The 23,921-nt window shown below is 37.4% G+C and overlaps 1 protein-coding gene across 12 annotated transcripts in view; it reads right to left on the bottom strand.

Annotated features, from left to right (window-relative positions):
* Positions 1 to 23,921, bottom strand: part of GRID2 (glutamate ionotropic receptor delta type subunit 2) — an 809,145-nt gene that overhangs the window by 170,313 nt on the left and 614,911 nt on the right. The gene's annotated exons all lie outside the window — the stretch shown is intronic.

The following is a 23,921-nucleotide window of genomic DNA, read 5'->3' as shown; positions in this document are numbered from 1 at the left end:
AGGTTAAACAGAATCATCAGTTGTGCTGCTAAATGCATAATTACAGGGAGGAAAACAACATGCCTCTTCTAGATTAAAGTCACAAACAGCAGAAAGTGTCATGGCATGCAAGGGAAAATTCTTTTGTAGATAACCAGTGTTAAAGGACAAAAATGATAAGAAGAAAGCAAGTTTCATATTAGCAGGATATTAATAATATCCTGGTACCTGCACTAATCTCCTGGGCCTTGCTTTTTGACATATTCATACGGCATCAAGGAAAGTTGATGAAGAGCAGAGCAGCAAAGTTTGTGTATTGTGCTAAATAATTCAATTGAGTAAACATGCAGTGGACAACAAAGAATCAAGACAGATCTCACAGTACTGAGCAACTGTGGTACAATGGCAGGTGATGTTCAATGTTGATAAATGTCAAATAATGTACATTGGAAAAAATTATTCTAACTGTAACAGGACACAAAAAAGAAGGGCAGGGTAGTGTCCCAGATTTGCATTAACATCAAAACCTTAAAGGGCTTCAAAAAGCATAAAGAAAAATCTACTAATCTGGGTTTGTTAAACACAAAGGCACCACCTTATCTAAGAAGCCTTTAAAACCTGCACTGCTGGAAGGTGTGATTGTTTATAGAGGGACTAAAACGTTTTTCTGTTCTTACTTTGGCATTCCCTATCAGTCTTCACCAAAGTATACTGGACTAGAGGACACCCTCAACCCCCTCTTATACTATCTGAAATAGATTTGTTGCTGTAAAAGTCAGACTTCTCTTATTTGTTATTAAATATTGTCATTACTTTTCTGTGATAATAATATTAAACTGCAAAATACTAAAACAGTTATGTGCAAATGCTCATGCTTTCCTCTCCTCCCATGTACAGCTCTATTTTTTTCTCCTAAATACCGCTTCCCTTCCCATGCCTACAACTCTTGCATACCCAGACTGAAGCTTCACAAATTGGAAAGGTTTCTTTTCTTTGGAAAAAATTGGTTCTACTAGATTAGTCCAGCTCAACATATAAAGAAAAAGTCAAAAAGTCAGAAATTACTTTTGGAAAAATACCACCTGGAAAAATGGCATCCTGTGGGAATAACTTCATTGAGGTCAAAATTTCACTTGTGGATTCAAACAGGCAGTTAAAATTTTACTAAAAGGCTTTTCAGAATCAAAGGAAGGAGAAGATTTGAGATCAGGCTTTTAACTGGAGGAAAAAAGACTGCCCAGCAGACAATTTCTACAAGATAAGTAGAATGCAGCAAAACTTTCATGAAGTTGCATAATTTTTTGCCCTCAACAGGACTTACTGCTATCTTCTGGCTATGAGGCTTTGAATTGTGAGCAGCAACATAAAAATGAACAGCTAGATATGAAACCTAGACCTAATCTGAGAGCTCCAGTCAATCTTGTGACTCTACGGGGTGACCCCAATTATGCAAGGAAGCATATACAATTTATATTCCTGGTTCACTTGTATGGTGCAGGCTTACCATTTATTGTTACATGAATTTTATAAACTGGTGTGTCCAGTGATTTGCCTCTGCTAGAAACCCACTGGAGCATTTTCATAATACGTATTATACTCAATAAAGTTAAAGGATGCTCTAACATTTAAGTGCCATCCTATGGGGATGCAAAGCATTTAATTGTTAGAAGTTGTATTTGGTTTTGTCAATTATCTAAATATGAAAAGTACACCTGCTTAGCTCATGCCTTCTCCAGGATGTTCCCTAAGATTGGAGTTTATGTAGTTTGGGTTTCACTTCACTTGGATGTTTTTCAGTTCAGGAGTTTATATTTGTCTACAAGACTACACCGTAAACACGATGATAACATCTCCATCCCAGAAAGCAGAAAAGAAAATACCTTTACAGTGGTTCCTCTTGGGAAAAAAAAATAGCTATTATGTTAGTATGAATAAGACTAATAGAAAATTTTGAACCCAATAAAATGGTTTAGATTTATATAATTTGTCTTATTTTACAAAATATAAACTAAACTTTCCTACCCAAAGCAGCACCACACTCTATAATACTTGAATTGCATTAAATTCACTTTGTAATTTCTAGATTATACCTCTCTGTCTTCTAATACAGATGTCCAAGGTAGTAAATTTGCAGGCAGAAACTTAAAATTTTAGTATTGGAATATATCCAAGTACCATGCATGTTGAAAATTAAACTGAAAATGCCCTATAAAGCATTTTTGACTGTATAAAATGCACAGATTTTTTCATCTGAGATTGTTTGTGCAACCTTCAAACCAGAGGTTCCTCTAATCCATGGTATTTCCAATTTCTGCTACTGGGGGTGGAGGGGCTGTACTTCAAGAAGGGACAAGACAGTAAAAGCACCTTAGTCTAATAAAACTACTCACATTCTCTAGAGATGATATCAAAAGGAGCTTGAGGAGGCCACTTTCCTGAGGAAGCTACACACCTCATGGGAAACACTGAGTGTCCAGGGTCCAGGGCAAGCTCCACCCTCTACCTTGTTATGCCCATCTGTTTAGAGTTAACTATTTGGAAGCCCACTTCCTGCTGTCTTGCTAATTACATATCAGAGCCCCAGTGGTAATGAGATGTCCATTATGCATTTAAAAGCAGTTCTGTGTTTGGTGACAGACAGACCAGCAGTCAGAGAAGTGAAGTTAGAATAAGGAATGTTAAAAAGAGAGGTGCAGTGTTAGGATTTAGGAATTATGTGTTACACTAAAATAGAGGCAATTTCTCTTCTCAGAATAAAAATACATAAAAGTATATTCTTATGGTAAATAAACATCAACAGCTATAAACACTAGGAAATATGAAGAGATAGGATTATCTGTTTTTGTGTCCATATATAAAAAATTGGTTGCAGATATCAGTGAAGATGATATGTGCATGGATGGGAAACATGAAATCTACACTACCTAAGAAATTTCCAAACTCCCATTTCCAAGCTCCAAATTTTGAATCAAAGTACAAAAAGGAAATGTCTCCTTTCCAGGCTGCTGTACTTCCTGAACTTGATGCTGAGGTTGTTACTTGCACCATCTGATGCCTCCTCACCTCTAGTACTGCTGTGCAGATACACACTTAGGGCTTAAAATTTTCCCAGTTTTCTCTCCATATACGGCAGTTGTCTTGGGTTGTCTTTACAACCCATGAATGTCTTAGTCGTAGAGATGGCCACTGCCAGTTTGGTTTCACTAAATGTACAACAGACTTAACAGGCAACAGCTAATTATCAGGCAAGATAATTTCAGGCAATCAGTGCAGTTCCTTAAAGAGAATAAGAAGAAAAAGCACAATTTCTATTGAGGTGTTAAACTGCATAGAAATTGAAGCACAGCAGAAGGACAAGAATAGGATTGATTAGAAGCTATGATATGTTCACAGATCATGCTGGGAATCTCTGGTAAGCACAATGCTTCTTTAATGCAAATCAATAATGACAGTCTGACGATGGCCCTTGAGAAAGGAAGTGCAATCAAGCTGCTGCTCCAAAAGACAGAGCGGGTCCAGCAGTGAGCTCACGGGTTCTCTCTTCACAGCATCTATGGGAGTGAGGAATTCATCTGATAATTAGAGCAGTTCAAATGATTTTTGCTGTTAAGTAGGCTGTGAAATTCAGGAAGGTATTCTGGGCTTTGCTTTATAATGGCACAATTACTCATTGACAGAGCACAGTGGCACCATTGTGGTGAGCTGCTAGCAAACATCAGCGTCATGAGCTGCAGATCATGCATAATTTGAACAGAAGTTGTGAAGTTTCCCCCAGATTGTCTTGGGACCTTGAAAAATGTACTTTCAGAGCCACAAAGTTTTGCAGCAGCTTTTTGAGAGAGAGAAGGTAGAAAAGCAAGGCATGTATTTACCTGCCATCCTCCAATCTTAGATGCTCATCTGTAATCACATAGGCCCTCTTCACCAAGGAACAGTAGGTGGGCAGTAATTTTTACAACATTCACTCATTTATTTTAACACGGCACCTAGTGTTTGAATTGTAATTGAATGGAGAAAAGGAAGCACACTGCACCCGTAACAACCAAACTTCTGTCTGAAAACAAGGATTTCTTAAAGCCGCTTCTGTGAAATTTCAAATCCTGGCACACAGCTTGCTGGAAGCTCCACTCCTGCAGACCAAGGAACAGATGGGGAGGGGACGAGAGGGCTCACACCAGCCCTTGTAAGGGGCACTCACGGCCATCAGCTGCCCCTGTCCTTTTGCCCCTGTGCCTGAGTAAGTGTGGGGAGGAACACGAGTCAGGAGGGGCAGCTCTGAGACCACTTCAGACAGGTGCAGTGGGAATGGGTCAAATCAATTTGTTGAGCCCAGGCCCTTATACTGTGAAGAGTCGTGCAAAGAGCGGCATGATGCCTGAAGCAGCTGGAATGAGCCGAAACCTTTCTAGGACAGCACTGACCCTGCTCTCTGCACACCATGGGTCTTCACTGAAGGAAATTGGCAGTGAGAGAGCAAAGTTAATGATTACCTCAAGGACTAAAATCCACTTTGTGTGACTTTGAGACGGGGCTACAGTTTCCCATTGGTTTTTCCAACATACTATACCAGCTTTCATCTGGTGAGGCATCTAAAGACGCCAGATGACAGTCAGTCAGACACCGAGTTTCACAGGAAATTGTGTTGCTACCAAAAAACCCACATTTCCTTTAACGCAGGTACTTTTTTTCAAATCCAAACAAAAACAGACAAATAACCAAAAAATCACGAATTAATATATAGTGCTTAAAATTCACATGGATAAATCATCCCTGGAGCTTAATTGAGCATACATTTCAGAAGATTTTGTTCAATGGAATAAATACCTGTAAAGTTGTAAAAATGTCTTAGATATTATTACTTCTGCACCTAAATTTAGAAACCTAAGTCTTTAATTGTTCATCCAAATCTAAGGACTTTCATCTTCTGATATGCTTAAGACTCTTAGCACCCAGTAACTTTGCAAATTTAGATATCTAACCCCTACTAAGGACAAACAACTTTCCATGCTTCTAGTGCTTTCATCAAGTATAATTTAGTTTGGAAATATACTTCCCTCTCTGAGGAACAATCATATAAATAAAGTTAACATATACATATTTATTCACATTACACACTTAAAAATTGCTTTTTTAGTCCACTGCTTTATCTTATGATCTTAAAATTTTAATAATTAACTTTTTTTTTTTAACTACCAATGTTAGATAAATATCCTACAACAACAAAGAACGGGAACTTTGTCTGTGTGGGCTTTATTATTTAGTGTGAAATCCACCAGACCATTTCAAAAGTACCATAAAGAGCCATCCATGAAAACTTATGCCTAAGGGCATAATCATATATATATATTCTAACATATATAAGGGCTTCAAGCAGCTTTTATGAACTTTCTGCAGTAACTTAGCCTTGTTGGAATTAAAAAAAATTAAATTAGGCATTTCAGCAAAAAGTATATATATTTTATATATATATATATATGCATGTATGTATCTGACGTGAAGAATTGTACGTATCTGTGTGAAGAATTCTTCCTAGCTTACATGAAGATACAGTTTACAGTGAAAAGAATCTATACACAGAATAACGCAAGCCAATAGAAAAATCAATCCAATATGCTACAGATAAAGCATGCAGTCTAACAAATCCACTAGTGCTTAAAGATCAGGAATAAAGTTTGAAGTATAAAGATTAAGAAGTACTACATGGCTGAAAAAACCCCAAATACAAAGCAGGATTGAAATGAGCATAAGAAGTGATACCCAGTCATGACCAAGGACCAGACCATGACTTAAGAGCATAAAACAGAATCGTCTCCTCCTCATAAATCTGTTGTAAGGACTCACGGTATTTCTAATTAACTGCTCCATCAAAGCCTAAACAAAAAAAAAATAAAAGGGAAGTGACCCTCTTCTCATTTCCCATCCAAGTCACTTGGTTCATTAAACACTTACATTAGAGTGATAAAAGTCTGGTGAGTGATTCATTCATTTATCAGATGAAGAAGAAAATACAATTTGATAGCTTCCCAGAGTCTATCTATCATCATCTTAGGGAGGGACGAACAGAAGAAAAAAACGGATGACAAGAATATTAAGAGTTAAGAATGTAAGGACAAACGTGCTGGAGGTTAAGAAGAAAAGAGGAACCTAGAGATAAAATGGCTCCCTGTGAAGCCATTAATCTCAGAAGTTAAACCACAGGCATAATTTCCTACGACTGTCTCAGCATAATGGATTCATTATTGCTATAAATACTGTTGATGGCAATGCTCTGCATTTACCAGGGGCACTGGGGAAGAGAGGAGCCGGGGTGACTTTCCATTCAAAGAGGGCTCAATGACAAGGATAGGAATAAAAACAAAGAAAGGCCAATAATATGTGCTACTGTCCACAAGCAACTCATGAGTCTTTTGTGGGCCTGAAGCAAGCAATCCCTTCTAGGACCTTAGGCACCCTATGAAATGGAGGTTTCCAAAAATATATGATCTTCAGGAGGGAAAAGCTCTAGGGCTTTGGAAAGAGATAGAAAGAACTGGAGTCAGAAGTCCATCTCACCTTTAGGGAATTCAGGATATCTGAACATCATGTATTTGAGGCCAGTCAATCTATTCTCCCACAGAGAGGTCTGTGCTTTAGGGCTTTATACGAAAACTGTAGGCCAGCAGCTATGTGTGCATGCACCCATAGGGACCTACGTATGTGCACACAGACATTAATGAGCTTCTCTCTGAACTCAAAACTCAGCTCAGCCAAAAAGCTTTCTCAGCTACCCCAGGTCTTCCTAGTGCTCTGTGCTTTAAAAGAGGGGTGCAATTTAAAGGCACTACAGCTACTTTTACATGAATAAGATATACACAGAGTTAAAAATTACAAGCAGGCACTATGCTGGGAATTCTTTTCATTAGCTGAATTGCAGCGAGAAATCTGAGAGCAGTGGCAAAAAGCTACAAATAAAGTTTTCTTTCCAATTAATTTTCCAGCTTCTTAGGAAGTCAATAGATAAAACTGGACAGTGAGCTTCTAACTGTAAAGAAGAGCAGAGCAGATATCTGTATCTAGCTTTTGGCATTTCACGCTAACCACGTGAACTTGGAACACTCGGACAGCAAAAACAAAGGACAGACACCACAGGAGGCCAGCACAGGAAGCAGCCATATTCATTCCCTGTCTACATTTCTCCCGAAACAATGCTTTTTTTTACTCTAATTGCTTCTGTTCCCACATGGTCGACAATACATGAAAATGAACATCCTTACTGTTCTATCACCAGAGATAGAAACTAAAAACGAAGAGGAAAACATGTATTGTTGTTCCTCAACATTATTGAAGGGCTTCTTCCTACCACTCAGCTTGAGCTCCTGTGTGCTTGCCCCACACTCATGTCTCTAGTTTGCAGCAGCTGTCAGCCTAAAACTCACCTCCAAGAGGTGACTGCTGAGACTAGTCAAATCCCAGACAAAGAGCAACGGAGACACGGAGAAATGCCAGCCAGGTTTGTACTTTTAAGTTAAAACCTGGCCTTTCTACTAATACAGAAATTGTCAGTAGAGAATTGCAGCTAGCTGTGAGCCTGTCTCCTTCAAAAATGCAGTAAGGGTGGGACATATCCCACAAGACTGACTTGAAATAACAGCTACACAAGAAAGAAGGCCGGGAACTGTGTGGCAGCCCCGAGGCACTTCACAACAACTGTGTACCAAGATTGCTGCATCAAATACATTGCATTTTTAAAACGTGTCATGATTCCTCTTTTTTGCTGTGTTGAAAGAGATATGATTGTTTCCCCTTTCAGTAAAGACACAGGCAAAAAATTTAATAACTCTGTCTCAACCCGGTTCTTGAACTGTTTTTGCTCCTTCTAATTTCCTGCTGAAGTACATAGTCAGTTTGCAAGGTGACATTTGCAGAGGCTCCTTACAGATTGATTGGCTAAACTGCTGGGAAGCTGAGAGAATTCTTACAGAGAACGACCTTTGTTTATTATAAAGTCAGACCTGCTGATGTTGCTGCATGCCAGAAAAGTCCAACCATTCCCCACACATTTCTCAAAGAGGGCCACTGATGGATGCAGATCACAAGCAGGACAGCAAACAAGAGGCTGGATGATCTGCAGAGTTCCTGAAAACCCTTGAGCGAAAACTCAGGCCATGGTTCTGCCTACTGAGTGCTAGACAGGAAAGGAAAAAAGGAATCTTTTCTTGGAAGACATCCTGCATAGTAACAAAGAGCTACTTGGAGGGTGACAGTGACTTCAGGCAGTAAATGTGCAGATTCTTTCCCTTTGTGAGCATTGGGAACCTCTCCTTCCCTATCCCTCACAATTTACCTCCCTTTCAGACTTTTTCTTGAAACTTGCAGTGCTCTTGGCATAGTTCAAACTTTTAACCACTGACATATCTACTCCTCCATCCTTTCAACTGTGGGGCACTTGCCAAATTTGTATTTGGTACAGAAAAAGTCATTGCTCTGTATAAAAACATCTAACATGGATTATTAACTTTGTAATTCTACCAATAACAGCCATTTGTGTTTTAAGTATTTCTCAACAGAAAGAATCATCTCTGTGCTTTGAAAACACAACAGATGCTGAACTGCTTGCATGGCTCTGGACATGTAGCATATTTCTGTTTTCTTTAATATCGTTGCCTTAAAGAAACACATTGTCAAAAGAAAAGACTTATTGGTTTATTTTTTACCATTCACTCCTTTGTAAATGTTGCCATAATACAGACATCCTGAAACACACAGCGAAACATAACTCATCAAAAAGATCCCTTTGGGAGTTGCAAGTTGCACATATAAAATATGTGTCATTTCTAAATTATAGTCCCTCCTGCAGTATAAACTCCCAGCCTTTCTGAACGAATAATGCTATCATTGAAGAATTTGTTTGATTACTTTGGAGTAAAACACAGGATTGATGGAAGTTTAACTACACTCTCTGATTTAACTTAATCAGATTTAATTATGGCATGGAAATAAAATCTCATGTTTTTGTGAGGTGTTTCACAAAACATTTCATAATAGCACATGATTAAAAAATCAGTCATGGTTTATGGTTCCATGTATGACTTCTCAGTTCTCCCAAATATCAGGGATCAACTCAGGGGTAACTCAGGGAGCTTGCAAATCTAGATCTTCTTTTCATGGAGTTTTGGAAGAAGAAAGTTTTTATAAGCTTTGAAAGAAAACAGTTGAAATCAGCTAACAGATATCCCCAGACATCTTCTGCTGTTTAGAATTGCCTTCAAGGGCAGTACCTCCTGTCTGCATGTATTAGATGAAGGTTATTTGTTAACACATGGCCCTGAATTGGCTGCCTAAAACTGACAGGTTTTAATAAAATAGTGACTAGGCAATTATTCCACCAAGAAGTTAAAATGTCATTAGCTTTGTCACTGCTCACAAAACACAGACTTTGTTTAAATATTTTTAAGAAAGATCTTTAAATATTCGTGTACAATTATGGAAAAGAATATATTGTCAAGATGTTTTTATAAGGTTGAATAATTAAATAAATGTTCCTAAACATATATGACCACACATCATAGAATAAACCAGTAAGCTCACTCCCAAACAAGCTGAAAAAAAATAGTACAGCCATCACAACTTCATGGATAATTATTAATCCACATCATCCAACTTCCTATGACTTCCTGGCAAAAAGACACTCACAACAAAGGAAAAATCCTTTTTGCTCTTTAGTCAAGGTTTGTGAAAAAGAGGTCAGTTTTAACTCTCACCAAGAGAGGGCAGTGATATATCTCAAATTATTAGAAGATCCCATTCAAGAGCCATATACCTTTATAACAAGCATGATAGCAAATAATCTCTGCAGACATTTCATTTTAAATTCTGTGGAGCATTCAGCTGATGCTGTATTATTTTTAATTAACACCCTCCCACCCTTGAGTAAGTGTACTGTAGTGTTTGGAGAAAATAGAAAGAGATTGTGTATAAAACTGTGAGTCCTTATGAAGTAAGATTTTTTTTTTTCTCTTTTTCAAGCAGGTTTTTCAAAGCAGAATTAAGAAATACCTGCCTTCTACTATGAAACACTTTCATAGCAGTGTGTAAGCTTTATTTTCAGTTTTAATTGACTTCTCCAGAATGTGAGGACTTTACAACTTAGCTCTATCCCATACATTCTATTCTCTTGACGTCCAAAATGGCAAGTTAGAGGCTTTTTTTGTTGCCAAATCTTAAAGATGTTGTTACAGGTAAGCAGCTGCACTATGCTGTTCAGAATGAATGATTTTCTTAAAAAAGGAAGTGAGTATACCCATTTTTTTTGCTCAAGGTTATCACAAGACTCTTGGCTTGTGCAGCCTAAATTGTCCTACTCCAAACCCTGTAACTAAAATATGCCTTAAGTATATTATCTTTTATCTCCAAACCACTGGAATATCTTCAAGTTCATGGCCTCTTGCACAGCTACTGCTATCCCCAAAATTCAAAAAATACAGCTGGCATAAAGCTAGCACCTTTCTCTTTTTTCACAGCCTTCCAGTGAATAGATGTAGTCCAGAGGAAACTTTTTTTGTCTTCTAAAGAAAGACTCTGGGGTTTATGTTCAACAGAATTTAAGAGCGATGACACACAAAACCTGTCCAATCCAACACATGGTTAAGTATGATTTTCTTTGCAATTTTCAAGGCATCTTTCAAAAGGTATGGAGAAGAGAGGAAAAAAGAAGGAGAGAGACATACAATTCCTTTTATCTATAGTCATTGGTGGCTTAGAGCAGTTGGAACCCCTTTCTGAAAGCGAATTTAACTAGACCAGATGCTTTTACATGGCTTTTTCTCAATTTCTAAGGCAAAGGGAATGAATAAGAAGACATGAAATAAAATAATGATAGGGACAAGCATTTCTTTAACAAGGTATCATAACATTCTCTTATCGATATTTTCTTTATTAGTGTTTTAATTTTCTCTTGCAGAAATTATTTGTCTCAATATGCTAGAGTGTCACAACAAACTAGAAAGCTGCTTTTAATGACTAATAGAATGACTGACAATTTAGATGTTAAAAACATGTTTGAAAAGAGCTTAGAAGGAATATATAATGGGAACCAGACAAAAAATGGGAACCAAACAAAAAAATGTGGAGGAATTGATCTGTAATAAATATGGAGTATCATGTTACATACCAAGCATATTAGAGAAAGGGGGATGAGGTCAACTGTCTGAAAAAGTGCATCAGAATTTCTTATTTACACTTCCTATCATGTCTGCCATCACACCACATAGATACACCCACACCTTGCCACCCTTATTGTAAAAGCAGCTCAAAAATATCCAGCACAAAATCAGCTTGGTTTTAAATTCACTCCCCTTCAGACTGAACAGAAAGGCCTCAGTATGTACAGATGCCAAAAGCATTTGTATTCAGTGCACCAGTCCTTGTTTAAGGCAATCTGTTGGTGGCCTACAGTCACAGAGCACATAACGATTATATTCTCATGTGGGAAGATATCCATCACTTAGTTGGTCTTGTCATTCTTGCTTTCCTGCAGACACAATAAGTAGCAAAGCTAAAAGCAAGCAGAGTGTAAGGTCTTCAGCAGTAAGGTTAGTAGAGAGGACAATAACTTTCACATACTGTTCTGTGTACAGCAAGCCCCAAGGCCAAACAGAGAAATCAATTCAACTATCCAGAATCAAGTGCATCAAGAGACTCACTGAGACTTTACTGGAGATCAACCGAGTTGTGAATTATTCCACTCTTTCAAACATATTTGGAGAGGCAATTTATGACCATATAGATACTGCTGAAATACAATTTACCTCAGTCTATACTGAGCAAAATCTGTCCTTCAAAATCTTTCTGCTACCAACCGAACATGCGAGCAATCCAAGCTCCATAGACTGAGATTTGCGTAAAACATTTCTATATATTGTTACCATCATAGAAAAAAATAGTTCACCTTATTTCTCCCTTGATAAAAGACTGTCACAGAGATAACATAAAAATCTATTCACCTTGGTTTTCCAAATTGTAGCCTCATTCTGGAATAAATTTTGTGGAGTCATACCCACTGACCCCCAGCACTAGCTACCATCTCTCTGTGAACAGAACTGCTCTGATATTAGGCTGGAACCTCTCTCTAATTCAAAGCTCAGACAACCTCTCCTGTAACCTTCTCTGAGCAGGTTTTCTGGAGTGCAAATTAACTTTTCATCCTTTCTAAGGCATTGCCTACATCCCTGCAGCAAAGCATACAATTGTCAGACATTATTCTTTGCTAAGCAAACATCCCTCATGACGCGCTTCGCGAGAAAAGTGGGCTCCAGAGTCAGGAGCAGAACTTGGAATTTGTGGAAAATAAATGAAATGAAACAGCAAGAAACACACCCACAGAAGCAGGCCTGGATGGTTGGTCCAGGGATTGCAAGGCAAGATAGGAAAACAGTTTATAATGCTTTTTAACCACTGTGGCATGAGTGGAACTGATAGTCCACTGCAGTAGTTAATAGATATTTTGAAAAAATTGCATTAATTGGCACTGTTCCAGTGAGTGGTAGGAATGGTTTAATAACGGATTTATGCTATTTAACTGGATCTTGATTAAAAGAATTATTTTCTTACTTTATATTTAGGACAAATATTTGTCTTAAGTAATATAATACGCAGCTTAAAACAAACTGACTAATGGGAACTCAGACATGAACATCCAACAGGAAAATCACACATTTTATCACTAGTTAATACATTTGGAGAGCTAAGTGTACCTGAGTTATAATTCAGAATACAAGTGCTTAAAATACTGAAACCTTCTAGAGCCAAACTGATGCAAAAGTAGCATAAAGGCTTTAAAATAAAATTTATTGTTTCCAAATACAATCAAGCTATAATGCAAAATCAGTAGAAGCGCAGATAAACTGAATGTTGCATTAAAATATTAATATAAACACTTACGGCTCATTATTAAGGCACTTCGTTAGAATGCATACTTTAAATCAGATTTTTATGAGCTCCAAGTACATTATTTATTATAGAAGTGTGTTTAAAACAAAACAAATATAACCCTAAAATCAAATACAGCATTTCAAAATAAGAACTTTGTGATAAGTTTCAGAAGCAGACTGGTTGAGCACTGATTTTAACATATAAGGAAAATATGTTAAAACTTCTAGCTTAAATTGAAATGATATCAACTGAAAGTTGGTTTGGGGTTTTTTTTTTTTTTACTCCAATGTATAAATTTTGATATATTATGTTGCATTTTTCTAAACCAAGCAAAAAGAAGTTTATATATGTGAACTAAATTAATTTGAGCTCAAATTTCAACAGAACACCTGCAACTTATCCCATTTTGTCCTTCCACGCTTACACAAGAAAGACATTCCTTCCACTGCTACACTTTGGGAAGAAACGTCTGTAATATTTTTCTTAGGTTTTGAGAAATGGAGAGAAGTAGTGTTGGAATAATGATGAGATTATTTTCTGACTTCTGCCACAGGTGCTAAACATACTTTTCTTAATTCCTTAAAACATGTTTATCCCTATTTGCTTCCAGCCTAAAGAATTTCAAAGCTGTGTTAGTGCATACAATTTCCTTATAACCCTTATTTTTTTAAAGTGTTCCTATCAAATAAAATTAATTCTATTTATCAAAATGAAAATGTAAATTGTTTGAGACTTCATCTATTTCACTTTTTCTATTACTCCTGCTGCACATTTTAAAGCAGGAGTATACCATGACAAGAATATTTATTATTAAATTCTATTGTAACTTACCCTTTGATTAAAGCATTATATCATAACTTTAGAACAGGCAAAAATCTGAGCACTGTAATTTTAAGGCTGAATCATAAAAATCTTCCAACACTATGAAGGAACTATAAATATTATGAAGTCATTGAAAGCTTCACCATCCTCTTTTTTATTATTTGCAAAGATCTCAAAAGGTACAAAGAGGCATCCCTAAACAGTCCATGGAAGTAACTTTTTACTTTTTATCTCTGGAAATCACTTTCATGATTCTTTTAATTGCAGGATACAACTGTGACTACTTTAGGGGGAAACACGTCTCAGCATTGCCATAAATGCAATACTGAAACAAAATGACATCTCAGTTCTGCCCCTGAAGTTATTTTAGCTGATAAGACGACTTAACTGAAAGCTTCTACTTTACAAATGGATTTATGCATAGTAAACTCTGCCACATTTTGAAATATATGAGCTGAGTTATGGAGTGGAAAACTACAGTACATTATAAACATGATACAGAATCCAAACTGAAGCCACGGGGGTAGTTCTCTTTGTCTTCTGAAATGTCACCATTTATTTCTTATTGGTCTTAAAAACACCACAATGATCAAAGATTTACTGTACTTACAACTGTGTTTTGCTAACAACACTGGAATTCCATTTCCACCCTCTGATCTGTCCTTTCTCCTCTTTCTCTTTAGCAACCATTGCACCCACGTGCCTCTTCTGGTCCAGCCCAAAGATGAGACACCCCATCGACTCAAGCTGCTCTTCCTGGTGGGTAGCACCTGCTCTCATCAGGAGACAGCTGACCCTTGACTCTTTGCTAACATAACACTTTCTCACTCTTGCCTATAGATGTCTATATCCTTATGATGAATTTGGGAGCCTTTAGCAGCTCCATGGAGGTTTTCACATTTGTGCCTGATGTAAATCTACTCCCACAGCTCTGAAGGCTGAGTGTGGTAGATATTACACACACACATATATATATAAATAGATACATGGTGGGTGTTTTCAGTGGAAACCTATAATCATCATTTCCCAATCAGCTTATGACCTGTCTAGCTCCTCTAGATCCCACAACCTGCATGGGGAGGACTAAAGGGATTAAATGTCTGTGTTTGGATTCTCCCTCCTTCAGTAGAAAATCTCACTGAATATTGTATGGCCACAGAGATAAAGGTCTTTGGACTTACCAGGGTTGCTTAACTCACTGCAGGAAAATAGTGCCTACTGCTAACAGCAAATTATCGTTCAGCATCATGCCTAATGAAATACAGTCTTTCCACAAAACAAACAAATACAGAAAACAAAACCCCAAAACAAACAAACCCAATAAAAAAACATCTCCCAAAACCAACCACGCACGCACAAAGATATCTCCATCACAGGAAGCCCAAAACAAGCAAACAAAAACCAAACCAACTTTTGTCTCTGATAGACATGAATAGTCAGTGCCTAAAAAGACACATTTTTATGTTTTCCTGCTAATAGAATAACTTGGAACAAAGAGATCTTGCTGCAAAAAAAATACTTTAAACTTGTACCAGCAAAGATGGGATTAATATATATAAAATATATATATAATATGAGTTGGTACAGGGGCTCATCCTACTTATCAGTCTACAAGACCAAGGAGAAGCCCTCCAAAAAACATGCCAGTTAGAAACTATTTATTGAAAGGTGGGACGAGATAATCTTTGAAGTCCAGCCTGGACTGTTGTACAATTCTATGATATATTGTCGTGGGATATGGTTGGCAGAATGTAGCAGGCCATATAACTGTCTTGACTTGCGCTTCTTGAAGAAAAAGACAATTTATCAAATTCAAATCCTGTGAAATGGCCTAGGTGGCCAATAAGGCAAATGGCATCCTGGGCTTTTCCAGCAATAAATAATGTGGCCAGCAGGACCAGAGCAGTGATCCTCTCCTCTCTACTCAGTGCTGGTGAGGCCACACCTCATGTACCGGGTTCAGTTTTGGCCTCTCCCTACAAGAAAGACATTGAGGTGCTGGAGTGTGTCCAGAGAAGGGCAACAAAGCTGGTGATGTGTCTGGAGCACAAGTGTTATGACTTAGGGAGCTGGGGGTGTTCAGCCTGGAAAAGAGGAGGCTCAGGGGAGACCTCATCACTCTCTACAACTGCCTGAGAGGCCACCATATCTGGAAGTATTCAAAAAGCATGTATATGTGCAGCTTGGAGACAGGGATTGGTGGTGGGCTTGGCATTGGACTCAATGGTATTAAAGGGCTTTTCCAGCCTCGGCGATTTTATGATTCTAAATCTGTGTAGATCTACTTTCACACATTATGGATTAAGATCTGGATTATAACACACAGATACGTATCAGGCCTTCCAATGCTGTGTACTGAGCCCTTAAGTCTCAGACCTGAGCCCTTCACCATCCTCAAAAGCCAAAATTTAAAAACATATTTCATACTATCATCACTTCATGCCTCCTGTTAAAAGAAGCAGTTCAGTTTTTTACCATTCCCCTCTCCTGGCTGCATGGTTTTCCAATTATTAGGAATTTTTGACTAAGATAGCCAGATTGTATACAAACTTGAGTGGAAATATATAACTTACTAGAGATATTATCTCCCTCTTCACATGACAAATTAGCTACAACATCCTCTTCCTTTTGGATTAATGGAGGGTAAAATACACATTACTTTTTCCTACTCCTGGAAAATATATGTTTGTTCCAGTTAGAAGCATTTGTAAAATGAAGTAATTTTCATCAGATGATAGCCTTGATTGAAAACAAAGCAGCTCTGAAGTGCAAAAGGCAAGCATTAAAAACTTGAATTCTGAAAATAACCTATAATTCATTGAGAATGTCCACCTTAAAACAAGTAATTCCAAGCTGAGTTAAGTGTTTTATCCTATTAATTTCAAGGATGATGAACCACATTCTTGAAGTAGCACCCACTGAGTATTCTCTTAAAGGTGACGAGAAGTCCCTAATGGGATTTCCAAAATCACATAGAAGCATTACTGCCTGAGAGGTCAATGAAGCATTCAGTCCATTCTTAAATTATACACAGCTCCTTCTGACATTATTCAAAATGTCATTTTTGAGGCACTTCAAAGTTTCCAAGCACTTCAGATCTCTGAAGAGAGTTACAAAGCTAATTTGCTCAGCAGAAGCATTTGAGGATAAAAATTCACAACTTTGCCAGCCAGTTCTGCAGATCCATGTTCACTGGGAGGCTTTCACAGCTACTCAAGCAGAAGAAAAAGCCGTATAACGATAGCAAAGGTATTTCAAAAGTGGCCCAATCAGTCATACTGAAAACTGTAAAAGGTTCTGCCAATATCAAGTTCAGAAAAACAGAAGTGATCTAACCCCCTGGCCTGGTTGACTGTGAGAAGTTCAAGAAGAAAAGAGGAATTCAAAATGAAGGAAAAATATCTAATGGATCCAAACCAAGTTTTACGTGCTACATAAAACTGACCAATCTGAAAATCCAATTTTTTCTCCAAATGTAGATATTAATAAAACACCACACAATTTCTGCTATTCAAAATTTTCCAGGACAAAAAAAGAATCTCTATTGCAAAAACAACTGAAGTTCTGTGTCATTCTTTGCTCTTATGCCCATTTTGAAGCACAGAATAATCACACAGGAGGCTCTGTGGTTAGGCACTTGCCTAGCAGCATCAAGAGAAAACAGGAGTTGCTGTTCCCAGCTTTTTTAAAGTATTATTAATTGTTGACTGATCTTTCTCAAGTTTCCATTGTCATAACAAGATATGAAAGGAAATTAAAAACACAGTTTGAAAGCGGAAAATATTTCTCCTGTTCTTTGCTGTCAAGACAACTGTATTTTCTGCAGGAGATGGGTAAAATATAACCTCTTTTCCAGATTAACAGAAACTAATAAAATGCATGAAACTATATAATTTAAAGAGCATAAAAAAAGATTTGTCTTTCTCTGATGAAAGCAATCAGTCAAAATAGGCAGTTTCCAATGCACTGAAAATATTCTTCAGTAAGAACATTCTTATCAGTCCTTTTGACAGGACTGGATATTCTGAGCAAAAGAGAGGCGAGCTCATCCCTGCCAAAACTGTGAAGAGAAATACTACAGAGCACCAAGGTCTCAAGGGGAATTTCTCTTGACATCAACACTTCTCTGCAGGGTTCCATTGCATTCTCCCCTTCTTCCTCCTGCATTTTCCCTTTCTCCCCACATTGCTCCCAATGCAGGAGCATTCCCCTCTTCAGTCCAGAGCGCTGCAGTTATTAAGAGGCTTGAAAGACTTTTTTTTCAAAATCATCTATAGCCCTTCAAGTCAGTGTTAAGGGCCATCCATCCTGTGAGCTGGAAAATGGATAAACCTGGATCTTAATTATTTGAGTTGAACTTTCACAGAGCACTTGTCTTTATTTTTGTAGACTGGGGAATCTGGACACCCTTTAGTATTACAGTCTAAAATAATTTCTCTTTTTTACAACACACTAAACACACTGGAGTTCAGCAGACATAGCTGACTGTTCTGGCAAGAAGAAATAGGTGGGATAACACCTGTATAGTTCACTGTGCTTGCCTTGGGTTTGTGGGTATTAGTTTGGGGTGTGACTTCTGGGTCATTTTGGTCCTACACCTGATCCTGGCTCTTATGGATTCTAGATGGATGTTTTGCTCCACAGGTGAATAATTCATGTGGAATGAGTTGAGTTGCAGACACTCTGCTCTGTGTTTATCAGAAGGATGACTTGAACCTTCATCTTCTGTGCTCCTGGGGCAGCATCCACCAAGCCACCAAATCCATCTCTGGCTTCTTTACTTTGCACTTATTACAAGTAATGAAATACTCATCCAAAGAGCCCAGGATTAGGACAGACAGCTGGACAATCCAGTACAAAAAATTAAATTTCACTCCCCCCATGTGAATGAGAGAGTCCAAAAGCTGATAAATTCTCCAAATGGTACACTACTGATTACTTTGAGTCACTCTGCCTCTCTTTCTGCATCCTCAGATTTAAAAAGAAAATATTCCATTCAAAAGCAGAAAGAAAATTTTTCTTTAAGACCTTTAAATTTTTTGAATTCAAAAATACAATTATGGATGGATACTTTAATTTCTTTTTCTGTTATACTCAAATATGCATTTGGCTTGGCTTTTCTTCTAAGCAGAAGTACACTTCCAAGTAAAACACAGTTCTCTATTAACTCCAGTTTCATTGCGATGGCAATCAAATCCCCAACACTTTGCAGCCAAATTAAATTTCACTAAGATTTGACAAAAGATTTGCAGAAGCTACCAGAAAGTAAAGAATCAGTCACTGTGTCTTAATCGATTTACTGCATAGTACTAAATGAAGAGAGGAAATGCTACTCTTCAGCAGGTTTACAGCAAAATTTAAGTTCTGTGCTGTGCTGAACCAGAACAGCCTGTCTTGGTTCACCAACATATTTAAGTACCTCTTTACCTTTAGCATTAAGCAGCTCATTTCATTTCGAGAAGAGTGATTAAGTATTTAAAGTTGCTATAGAAAGCCTGTCATGGTAGTACTGTACCAGGTCCACCTTCTCCATCAATACTAGAGGCAAAGCAGTCAGACACTTTTACTCACTAGAAAACACACCATCAATAGTGTCTGTCTAAATCACAAGGATATGTTTCAGTCACATCATAAATTGCATGTCAACCTGCAGAAACATCTGCACCGGTCACAGCTTAAAGTAGCAGGTGCTGATATATTTTTAAAGTCACATTACACAGCTCTACCTTGATCGTGCTCATAAAGAGAGCAGACGAACCCATCATTTACCTCAAGTAGCTTACCAAGAAGCTGAGAAGGAAATACTTCATATGCTCTTGGTTATTAAATGGGGTTAGCTAGTAAATGTTGGCAGAGCTGTATAACTGCTCTTTTTGCCTAATGGCATAAAAGAGAATATGCGATAACGGATGCAGAAAATAAGTTTTAACTTTATAAGAATAGACATCAACCTCCTGAAGATCAAAATATATGCTTGGAACATTGCTCCACAATGCAAGCGTAAGAAAAAAAAATAGCCTATTAGAAAGAAATATCACTACTCTGATCAACCAGTATTTTCAGATGAAGTGGAAATAGCAATTATTTTAATAGAAGGAAAAAATGCAAACCAGCTTTCCCATTTCTGAACTAATAGCACAACTATGGAGTGTTAACCCTTAACAGTCTGTGAAACAAAAACCTGCATGCATTGACTCCTCAGGGAAGGTCCTGCCACTTGCACTGGCTGAAGCAGAAAGGAACAAAAAAAACCTGTCAGACAGGTTTCAATCCCTTTCACACGAGATGCTTGGCACCACAGATCTCCCTTGGATCAAAATACATAACATTTCCTCCTTAAGACAATCAAATCAAAATGATTTAGGACTGAACCCTACAATCCTAATGGACAAATGCAGACGGCTCAAAGCATCTTGGGTTATCCTGATGCCCCAGCAAGGCTACCTGTTTTCCTGCATGCTCACAGCTCTATCCTTCCTCCAAGGCATCTTTAACTGTCCTGAATGCAAAGGAAACCTTGACATGGACATATTTGTGCAGACAGGAATTGATGCAAGAGCCTGTCATCTTGCTCCCTCACGGGGAGGAAATAACCTAAAACATCTTAAGAAGAGAAGAGAAACATACAGGAGGAGGTGGGTATATGCTAATATGGACAGGGAGGTAGAACAAAATACATCATCATCTTCAAATGCCCACCTGTGGTAAGAAAACCAGTGTGGGAACAGAAAGAAAGTTCTTTAAACTTCAAATGTTAAACAGAGCCTTTGAAGATGAGCCCGTTCTGAATTACAAGGAGCACTGTAAGAAACATGAAAACCACTTTATTTCTGCAGTGCTGTTTTCTACACCACTAAGATGTAAGACAGTACTCAGAGCTATCAACTTCCTTTTGTTCGTTTGTTTGTTGGATGGTTATTCACAGGAATGGCAGCTTTTATTTCAGCAGGATAGATAAAAGTATTGCACTGAAATTTAAATGTCAAAGAATACATACTCAAATGTCAAATACCAACAGACAAATGCCAACAGAGAAATGTCAGAAATACACCCATGTCTCCCACTGAATATAACTACATCTGCACAAATGCAAGCCACAGCACGATGTGTAAAAGCAAGAGTTTTTCTTCAGTTCCTCTGGGGCTGTAACACACCTGGTGTCAATAAATTCAGTACCTGGCAGCAATCTGAGCGTATTACTCCAAGTACCTGGCTCTGGCAGAAAGTGCAGGCCAAATGATCCGTGGTCTGCAAGGTGATGGATAACATTTACAGTCACGAGGGTCCAAAACTGCTGCTTCAGGCAAATCCCACTCCAGGATTTGCTAACTCGTCACTAGGTGACGGAGCCCAGCACAGTGTCCTTTTACATAGGTTCTCCCACTGCTTTTCAGGTATGATAGTAACCATGAAAGCTGGAAGATAGCTTTTCTTAGATACATGGCCTAATTTGCCCAAATAAACCAAACACAAATATGAATTCTACGTGTATCATAAACTATTTGTTTTTCTTGAGTCCTGGGAATAATCACCTATGTGTATAAGTGAACATAGCAGTAGTATAAATGATTCCAGAACCCAAGCAGAACAGATTTCAAGCAGAAATTCTCTTTTCAATTCAATTTTCTCTTGAGAAATTCAAATGTGTTTTAAAATCTTTCTTTATTAAAATCAATTGACTGTTCCTCAGGAAAACAAAATAGCAATTCTTCACACAATTCACTTGATGGGAATCTCTGGTCCCAATGACTTCAATGGGCCTTTGGTAATGATTTTACCCTTCATTATCTCCTATAAAAGTACTTGAAAATATGTTGATTAGGGAAGATGCATTAGCTTAGAAATTTCAGACAGTCTGCTAATTGCAGCTGCTTCTACTAGAGTTGAGAAATAAAAATGCTTAGGTAGTTCTGCAGTCAGATCACTAAATACATGAAAATCTGAAGTGTACTTTAATTAGCGTAGTTAACAAAAATATATCTGACTCCTGTAATTATTGTGATTTGCTTCGAACACTAGCAGCTCATATGCTATAAAGTAAATCCTAATCCAAGATAAAAGATGTGAATTTTTGTCAAATAGTAAAATCCTCCAAAAATCATCTTCTCTGTCCCTGAAGCAATTGTTTTAAGAAACCTACCTTGTTTTTTTTTAACTCTGTGCCACTGACTGGAAATACCATATTGATTTCAAATTATTCTTATTCAATTTATTGCAAACATTTGAAATAATTAATTGGATTGTTAAAAAGGAACTTCTGAGAACAATCATCACATTCTCACAATATATACAGAACTTTCTAAAGAATTTATTTTTCTGTACACTACTTTTTAAATATTTTTCTGGATTATTGAGTGTTGTTTAGAAAAAAAAAGAAATCGAAACAGTTTTAATCTGTTCTGCTATGGACCCTTTCTTCTTTTCAACCAGTTGCAGTGCATCACTCAACTCTTTAGAGAGGCATTTACTATCTTTTTCAACAGGAAAATTTTCTTTTAATATCTAATTTTAATTTTAAATGTTCATCTTGGCAAATTTAAAAAACCCCACATACTTTTAGTATCTTAATTTTAAACTTTGCTTTTCTCTTCAACAGCATTGTATGATGCTAAAATTCATAATCTAATTATATTCTGAGCAAAGCTCTATTCTCTTTGACCAACTTCAAATCCATTTCCGTCTGAAGACAGTGAATGTCTCATTGTTCTTGAACTATCATAAAGAGTAAACAAGAAAGGTTCAAAAGACCTGTTGGTATTACCCCACTGTTTTACACAAGTTAGGTGTGCCCACAATCATTAATATCTCTTTTAAAATCCAACTCTACCATAGCTTAAATTAATAGCACAATTCTAAAACACAGCATCAAATAAAAGGTAGAACAGCCAGGAGGTTTTTTGTACTTCTATATTTCCAAGATCTTTCTACAAGTCTCACTTTCTTTCCTATCTTTTTGGGAAGGAAAGAACACAACTTACTGCTTCACTCAGGTATTCACCCAGACAAGCCTGAAGTAAAAAACAAACCCCAGTCAAAGTCAACAAAATAAATTAAGAGACACAGATTTGTCTTAGGAAGGCAGCTCTAAAGAATAAATAGCTCCTAAGTGCATAGCATGGAAAATAAATCAAAATACGTTGAAACAGACAAAATTTAAATGCAAGAGAATAAGGACTTATCCAACATTCTGGTCTCTAAAGACTCTTTCTAAGGTACCTCCAAATATCAACCAGATCCAGTTCTGTCTACTTTCTGAAGCATCTGTCAGGACGTCTGCTCAAGATGACATAACTATAGGCCCATGTGTACATCAGGGTATTGACAAGAGATAAAAGAGCACAAACAGAATAACAATTCCGATGAATAGCGGAGGAGAAAGTTCAGTTTTTAGACACTTTGGACTTCTTACTTATCTCTTCCTTCTTTCAGAGAACTTATCTGTTGCTCCAGAAGGTATGCAGACAAATGATGCACTTCATCATGAAGTGACACTGACACATGGACCCAGTTTACATATATTAAGAAAACACTCTCATTTCCTTTCAATCACTTCATGTTCCTCCTATACAAAGCCCAGTATGATGTGATGCACTAAATTAAGAGCTGTTGGCATTTTTCTGGAATTCTGTCTTTGAAGGAGAGTTGCTCCTGGAAAAGTCTATTAGTATTTTGTTTACCTGTGAAGTGCCATATGACTTTTGCCATACCAAATGAGCAGTTGTTTAAAGTTAAGATTATTCATTGCAAATAGAGACATGTTTCCACCATCTGTTACACAGGACTTAAATTCAGTTTTAAACTGGCAAAACTCAAATACCAAGAAAGAGTAATTCTGCTGGAGATATATGCCATTCCCTGTAACAATGTAAGTCCAAGTTTTTGGACTGTGTCTGACAGCTAAATACATAACATTAACTTATTCTGTAAAAGTTAATTCCTATTAGAGCACCATGTATTTATTTCAAGAAGAGGCTATAGAAGTTTTATCTGTTCTACAAAAGAATTTCTCTTTCCATAGCTATGAATTTTAATCACATAGCAGGTGGAGCATCCCACTTTGACCAAGTATCAGAGACCAATCTGGGTGCTCTAAACATAACTCAGTGTAAGATTTGCTATTTTGAACAGGGGCTTTAAGGGTTAAAAATCAACAGCTTTCACTGGTCTTTTGGGACAGTCCATCAGCAGCTTAACACATTCTGCCTTACAAA

This window comes from Passer domesticus, chromosome 4, assembly GCF_036417665.1.
Source record: "Passer domesticus isolate bPasDom1 chromosome 4, bPasDom1.hap1, whole genome shotgun sequence".
In the NCBI taxonomy this organism is placed as follows: Eukaryota; Metazoa; Chordata; class Aves; order Passeriformes; family Passeridae; genus Passer; species Passer domesticus.
The sequence above is the reverse complement of the archived record's forward strand: the minus strand, read 5'-3'. Positions and strand labels throughout refer to the sequence as shown.